The following is an 8270-nucleotide window of genomic DNA, read 5'->3' on the forward strand; positions in this document are numbered from 1 at the left end:
AGGGGAAAGGAAGAGAGGAATCAGGAGCCAAGAGGGTTCATAGCCAAAATGGCTAAGATAATATAGGTAGAGAAGCTGGGAGAAGGGAAGCCGAGCTCTGGGTCTGGAGATGGTTAGGGTAGGGGGCAGGTAGACCAGCCTTGATGACTCTGTAGCAAGCACTCCCAAGCAGGGAGAGACTGGCAGCTAGCGTCCGTTAACCATTTGTCTGGATTTCTTTGAGGCCTAACAAGCCCCTGCTGTTAGGTTTCTAGTCATCACATGGGACTTTGTTGGTAAACTCAGCACCAATCTACAACTCTGAGCATCTCGCCAGCTCAGTAAGAGGTTGTCTCAAAACCCATGGTCACTGTCACCCTCCACCCATCCCCCACCCCAGCATCTTAGCTCATCTGTCACTCTGTTGCTGTGCTTTCAGATGGAAGCAAACTCCCAGAACATCGCCCATCTCTACCATGACCACCCTGTTGCAAGACTTTGTCACCCCTGATCACCTTAGTGTGGTTGCCTCCCAACTGGGTACCCCTTCAGCCACCCAAGCGTCTCCAAAGCTATTCTCCCACTTAATCATCAGGGTGGCCCTTTCAAAAGCCAGATTATGTCACTTGCTTTCTGATCAAAAGCCACAAATGGCTTTCTTTCTTACTCAGAGTCAAGGCAGAATTCCTTAACAAGACTCTGCAAGACCCTTCCTGCTCCACCCCACAACTCCGTCATTCTTTCATCCTCCACGCCACCATGCCCTCTAGTCATTATGACTCAACAGATCTAACTTCCTTCGTATCCCTGGTAGGGCAAGCACGCTCCTGTTCTCATTCACCCAGATCTTCTCCCGGGTGTCCATGTGGCACACTACTGCCGGGTCATCTCACCACAAATAACTGACTAAGGGGCCTCTTGCTCTATTTGTATAGAAACCACCAGCAGGAAAGCAATAGATTTTTCAGGCTTGGCAGTTCCTGAATACCAGAGACTATGGGCTTGAGTTTTAAACCCAATGGTTAATGTCTCTCAGCCCTGGGAATTGACATCTGTGGCTCCAAGTTCTAAATGCCAAAGACCCATAGCTCTGTAGGTGTTGGGCTCAGAGCACACTTGGGGTTTTCAAAGCCAGAGGCTTATGTTGCTGGTTGTTTTTGCTCTTTTTGGCTTTTTTGTCTCTTTGATCTTTTGGGGGTGCCCACCATCCAGTTCCCAAATAAACCACACACGGAGGCTTATTCTTAGTTATGAATGTCCAGCCTTAGCTTGGCTTGTTTCTTGCCAGCTTTTCTTAAATTATCCCATCTATCTTTCCCTCTGGGCTTTTTCCTCTTCTTACTTTTATTAACTTATCTCCACTCTTACTCCGTATCTGGGTGACTGACTGGATGGCTGACCCCTGATGCCCTCCTCTCCTTCTTCTTCTCTCTTTGCTCCTCCTCTTCCTCGGTCCTCCTCTTTATACACATCCACAGACCCATGGTTCTCAACCTTTGTTAGCTCTGTGGCCCTCTTCCAGGGCCCAAGCCTCCAGTTGTCACCTCTGGTTGTCCTTGGATTCCTTTGGTTGCCTTTGCACTGTTGCTAGGTGAGTCTGGAGCCAAACAGAAATGAATACTTAGGAGTAGCCTTTATTGGGGGGGCTTAATGTTGGAGCCCAAGGTAGAAGGCAGACTACTACAGAGACAGCTTCAGGGATGACCCCCCAAAACACTGAAAAATAACCTGCATATGTAGCCAGAAGAGGGATGTGGCATATTAACATGGTGTCTACTTCCACCAAGCACAGCCTCAGTGTCAACCAATCACAATCCACATATTTGCATACACACCAATCACATATTGCATTACTCAGGAGACCCTCTTCTCTCCCCCCCTCCGCCCTCCCCCCAGCAAGAATAGTTACAAGCGTTTACAGAAGCTTGTTCCCGCCAAAGCAACATTTGCCAAAGCTGGGGTAAGTTGTCTGATGCAGACTTGACTGAAGCAAGCTCTCCTGAAGCAGAAACCGTGGTTTCCTAGGGGAGAGTGTGTACCACGAGCAAAGCAGCTAGGCCATCGTGACAATAATGCAGCCGGCAAAGAAAGGCCCTGCAGGTCAGAAAGCTTCCTGATTAAGACAGCTGGGGGCAGGGGAAGGGTCTGCCAATCAAAGGACTTGGCCTGGCACTTAAAATCTTTGAGTATTCAGAGGAAAACTAACCCTGAAAGGGCTCGTTCACGAAAGATCTCTGTAATGTTAACGCTCATACAAGTATTCGCCATGCTTACATCCTTGCCTCGTATCTGAAGGGAGAGCTGGGGCCCTCTGAGCTGTCTTGGACTTCACTCAGGGTCTCATTGTACAGCCTATTACCGCCCATGCCCAATAGCACGATTCCCAGCCTCTACCCCGATTTTATCTCCAACCGTTCTTACCATGAGATTTGTTTGTTTTCTCCTTCCCTTACTAGGATGCTGGCTTTGTGAAGGCTGAAATTTCATCCAACTGTTTTCTCACGTCTCAATGACTACCACAGGGTTCTGTGTCAATGAACAAATGGCCGCTCCTGGGGTTAGCATATTTAATTCCTTTTTTATTTATGAATTGGGAATTCTGATGAGGTTTACTTTGCCTTTTTTGTAAAAAGAATTGGAACAATGACTTAAAAACTTACTGTCACAGACAATAAACCAGTCCCCTACAGTGCAGGGTGAGTCCCTCGAAGACAGATACTCTAGCCGGAATCCCTCACTTTTGAAGAATCCTTCAAGAGGAGCTGAGGGAGCTCATTGCTTCATCTTAATCACACTGTTCAACTGTCCAAATTCCAGTCATCATTCTCTTGCTGTTCTCTGCCAAGCCAACCATCAGCCCTGTGAGGTGATGAGAGCCCCAACCAACCCAGATCTCCTATCTTTGGCCTCTGCAAGGAAAACTCATTGCCCAGAGAAAACGAAGTGACAAAGGAAATCTCGGTCTTTTTACCTCACACTAGTCAACACATTAAAAAACCAGCAGCCTTGGTTAATTCCAAACTCAGAATTTCAACACAGCATTGTTGATAACAGTTCCCACACACACACACACATGAGCACACACACACACACACACACACACACATGCATGAGCACACACACATGCATGAGCACACACACATGCATGAGCACACACATGTGGGAGCACATACACACATGCACACACACACACTTGTTGTGGGATTTTTGTACACTTTGTGAAGGGACATTGCTGTCATTGAAAGCTGAAAGGCCACTCGCTAGGCAAGAGGTATAGTGGGACTTCTGGGCAGGCAGAGGAAGTAGGAGGAGGAATCTAGTCACACGGGAGATGCCAGGAGACACAGAGGCAAACAGGAGGTGCAAGATGGAAGACAGGTAACCACATGACAGAATGTAGACGAATATAAATGGGTTGATTTGAGTTATAAGAGCTAGTTCGGAGATCCACAAGGATGACCCCAACTAGGATTCTAAGCAATAGTGGAGAGGCTGCCTTAAATGCACTTCACCTATAATGAGAATGATGACTGCCTGAAATGCCATCATAGAGCCTTCATCCAGTAGCTGATGAAAGCAGAAGCAGAGATCCACTGCTAAGCACTGAGCTGAACTCCTGGAATCAAGTTACAGAGAGGGAGGAGTGATGAACAAAGGGGTCAAGACCATAAACCCACAGAAACGCCTGACCTGAGCAAATAGGAACTTATGGATCCCCGTCTGACAGCTGGAGATCCAACATAGGACCAAACCAGGCCCCTGAACATGGGTGTCAGTTAGCAGCACTGGGCAGTCTACGGGCTTCTGGCAGTGGAACCAGGATGTATCCCTAGTGCTCGATGGACTTTGGGAGCCCATTCCCCATGGAGGGATACTCTCTCAGCCTAGATACATGGGGGAGGGCCTAGGCCCTACCCCAAATGACTTGGTAGATTTGGATGAACTCTCATGGAAGGCCTCACCCTCCTAGGGAGTGGATGGGGGATGGGATGAGGGGGTCAGTGAGGGGCATGGGAGGATGGGAGGGAGAGAGAACTGGGATTGATATGTAAAATAAGACTGTTTCTAATTTACATAATTTTAAAAAAAGAGCTAGTTCAGAACAAGCCTAAGCTATAGGCCGAGCTTTCATAATTAACAAGAAGTCTCAGTGTCATTATTTGGGAGCTGGCTGGAGGGACAGAGCAGGACTTGTCCCTCACACTGCCACAATCACCATCCCTGGCACACTGGTGTGGACGGAATCAGTGGCTGAAACGAGACCTCGGGCTTCCCTTCACTTTCCTCTTTATGCTGTTAGCACAGGTAAGGAATCCTAGGAAGGCAGCTAAAGAGCTGAACATTTGTACCCAAGAAAGGCAGAATCAAATTTACTCTGGCCATCTTCCCCCTACCCTTATTCCCGGAGACCCTGGAACCACCATTCCCCCAAAACTTACGGTTCTAGGCAGGGCTCCAGCTCTAATGCAGCCTGAGGAAAACTGGGCCCCTCATCTCTAAGAGTTTCTCATCTACAAATATAGCCATGTATAAGTTGAAACTGAAAATTAAGTCATGCCTGTAGTGAACATGACATTTTTGCTTGTAATTACTGCCTGAACAATAAAATACAACTAGTATTAAAATAGCTTTCATATTTTAGGTATTACAAATAATCTGGATCATATCACAGCATTTGGACAGATATTCAGATGTGGTGTGCAAATCTGTCTCCCTCTACTTAATAGCGTGAAAATCTCTCTCCTCTACTTCATGAGAAATACATGGCTCTCTTTCTTTGTGATTTCCCCCAAACAAGACATCACTTATGTACGCTGCAACCAAGTCTCTTCACACATGTTATTTCAATGTTCTGAACTTTCTAACTCCAGGTAACTCCTGTTACCTAGTTTGAAACAAATTTCCATTGGGCAGAAGGAATAAAGAAACTCGTTTGTCTGGGCTGTTCGCATTTTGCCCCTGTAGGGCACCCATGGCAGGGCTCATTCGGTGGGAACTGACCTGCTTTTTTATGCAGTGCTGAGAGAATGGGCCAGTCCTGCTACAGGAAGAGGGACGATCCTGAACCCACTCAAGGGAGTCCCGAGGACAGCGGCGTTCTCTCTCAAAGCGCATGCTCAGGAACAAAGGGGTTCTTACTACCTCTTTCTGATAAACTTTTTTGCTTAGCATCCCTTTTAAGCGGCTGAAAAAGACCGTGAACGGCCATTTCAATCAGCTGAGGAAGCTATGAACGGTTATGAAGGGAAGAGCTCATTCTAGAATCATCTTGAAATAATTGCACGGGCCTGATCTTTTCATTGCAGAGGGATGAAGGCATCTATGAGATATACCAAGCTCCTTTTGGTCTACATGCTGTCCTCAAAAGCCGGATATACGGCAAAGCATCTCTGTTTAGCCACGGCTTCTCTGTGTCTTCTAGTCGCTCCCATTCTCCACCCATCTCCAAATCTCAGTTGTTATTTGAAAAATGATAAGGAGACAAATACGACCCTTTCAGAGACAGCATCGGCAGACTTTAAATTTGTTCCAGCTTCGGAGCCAGATTAGGATTCTCAAAGATGTTGACTGATTATCATGGGAAGAATTTTATGATCGTAGTGTCATGGAGAGTATATCTTTAATCAAATATCCCAATGCATTTAATGTTAGTCGCAAATCATATTTCTTGATAAGCTAAAGCAGGAAGATTGTCACAAACTCAAATCAAGCCTGGACCACATATTGAAGTTGACCCAGTCTGGACTATAGAATGAGAAACTGTCTCAAAACAATAACAACAAGAATTCATATCTCAACCCAGCTGAGGGACACACGCAAGAATAACATCTTAAGAGTCCTTGGCATGACCAGCAGTGGTGGCACATACCTTTAATCCCAGTACTTGGGAGGCAGAGGCAGACAGATCTCTGTGAGTTTGAGGCCAGCCTGGTCTACAGCGCGAGTGCCAGGACAGACTCCAAGGCTACAGCAAGAGACCCTGTCTCGAAAACCCAAAAACAAAAAAAGAGTCTTTGGTGCTGGATGGTGGTGGCACATTCCTGTAATCCCATTCTTCAAGTAGTATATGAACCAGATGCAGTGGTACTCTGTTATCCCAACACTCAGGATGCAGGGGCAGGGGGAAATGAAGTTCAAAAGCATCCTTTACTACAAAGAACATTCAAAGCCAGCTTGGATTACATAAGACCTTGTCTCAAAAAATAATAATAGTTACAAAGAGCTACATTTTAAGCAACTATTGGAGTAGTGAGAGTCATGGCTACCTGGATGACCTCTGCACTGCCAGGACCATAGCTAAATCTCATCAAAGAATGTGCTGAGATAACTTTACCAAGTTAGATAAAAATAAATTAGGGCTAGTACACGTTCCCACTGGCAAGACTAGTAACCTGAGTTAGAGCTCCTGGATACACATGGCAGAAGAAGAGAACCAAAAGCCTCGAGACGTCCTTGGGCTACCACATTCCTACCATGTCATAGGAATGAATTCATCCTACACACACACACACACACACACACACACACACACACACACACACACAGTTTACCCCTGACGTTATGCAGTGAGTGATCAAGAGGATAAAATAGAACCTGATGACTCACACGTGGCTCTCAACTTGGACACCATGTGGTAGGGCTTAACATAGTTCGAGGACATGCAATGACAGTGGTTATGTTTCCGGCACGCATAACCCAGATGTTATTCTAGGCAGATAAACTAGGCTATTTCCAGTTCCCAGTAGCAGAAAATCGTGACTTGGAATGGCTTAAACCACAAGGAATGCGCATCCCAGGTAGCAAGAAGGTCTGATGCTGACTGGCTTCAGGTGTCTTGCCTGGGCTTCATCATTACCAAAGGTCAGCTGTGTCCTCCGTGATGTCTAATGGGTCCCTCTCAGAAGTTAAGGATCTGTGACAGACCTGGACATGGCTGATTGACACATCTCATGGAAGAAGCAAAGGCAATTTTCCAAAAGACCTATTTTCATCAGCAAAGAAGTCATCCCCAGAAACACTCCAGCCAAGCTTCTTTCACTTCTCACTGGGTGGAATTGTGTCACGTGGATCTTTCTAGCCCAATCGCCATCGAGGAAATCAAATTATCTTAATTGGTTTAGACTTTTCAGAGTTTTTCATGGAGGGGGAGGGGCAGCCAGGGATGAAGAAATATAGGGGCAGCATAGCCTGCTGTAGAGAAAAAAAATAAACAAACAAACCTCTGTTCCAAGTGTTCCCATTTGATGTTCTACATTTCAGACTTTGTGACTCTCAGGAAAAAAAAATTGATATTTCAATAAATTCCAGTAGAAATTCAAAGGGAAGTATCAAGAAGTTGTGATGCACTCTGGGTGAAATTGCTGAAGAATGGACCTGACTCCACACCTTCCCCAGTGGTTTCTACACGCTGTTCTTGATCCTTGGTTAATATATTAATATACAGTACATATGGCAGTCTACATAGGTATACCAGGCTAGCTTTGAACTCACAGAGATCTACCTGCCTCTGTCTCACAAGAGTTGGGATTAAAGGCTTATATAAGGCATGCCACCATACCCAGACTACTATATTGTACCTTCATATTTTCTACATATACATATTTCACAGCCTTTGGTGAGACACTTGTTCTAACTGCTTTCTTCTTTCCTTTTCAGATGTATGGTTTTGTTCTTAGCTATGGGTATGCATGCATATGTGTCTGAGTATGGGCATATACACATGAGTGCAGCTGCTGCTAGAGACCGTGGACTTCGGATGCCCCTAGAGTTGAGTTTCAGGTGGCTGTGAATAACAAGCCTAAGCTATTGGCCAAGCTTTTATAATTAATAATAAGTCTCTATGTGGCTATTTGGGAGCTGGCTGGCAGGACAGAAAAGTCCACTTACAGGGGCAGCAAAAATAAAACAGATGCTATTTAGAAACAAAATGCTTCTGCTCAGCAAAATCGTTTGTTTTCTTCCAATGGCCACTGTGAGCATGAAGCTGTTATAATTAAAAATGGCCACATGCAATTGTTCATGGCTAATGACATCTGCCAAACCCAACAGATACTCATCAAACAACCCATGACACATAATTAAGGGATATTATTTGGGGATGACTACGAGCCCAGAGAGAAGGCTTTGTGCTCCAGATTCTGAAATGCACTGGGGCTGACTCCATGTGTGAACCATGGGAGATTTCACAAACCTAGAGGTCTAAATTGGAGAAGTGAATCACTTGATGTGCCCATCTCTTCCACTCATACACTTTGGGGGGATGGGCTTTGACTCTGAGGGCTTCCTGTCCT

The sequence above is a fragment of the Mesocricetus auratus genome, unplaced genomic scaffold (assembly GCF_017639785.1).
Source record: "Mesocricetus auratus isolate SY011 unplaced genomic scaffold, BCM_Maur_2.0 Super-Scaffold_100011, whole genome shotgun sequence".
Taxonomy (NCBI): domain Eukaryota; kingdom Metazoa; phylum Chordata; class Mammalia; order Rodentia; family Cricetidae; genus Mesocricetus; species Mesocricetus auratus.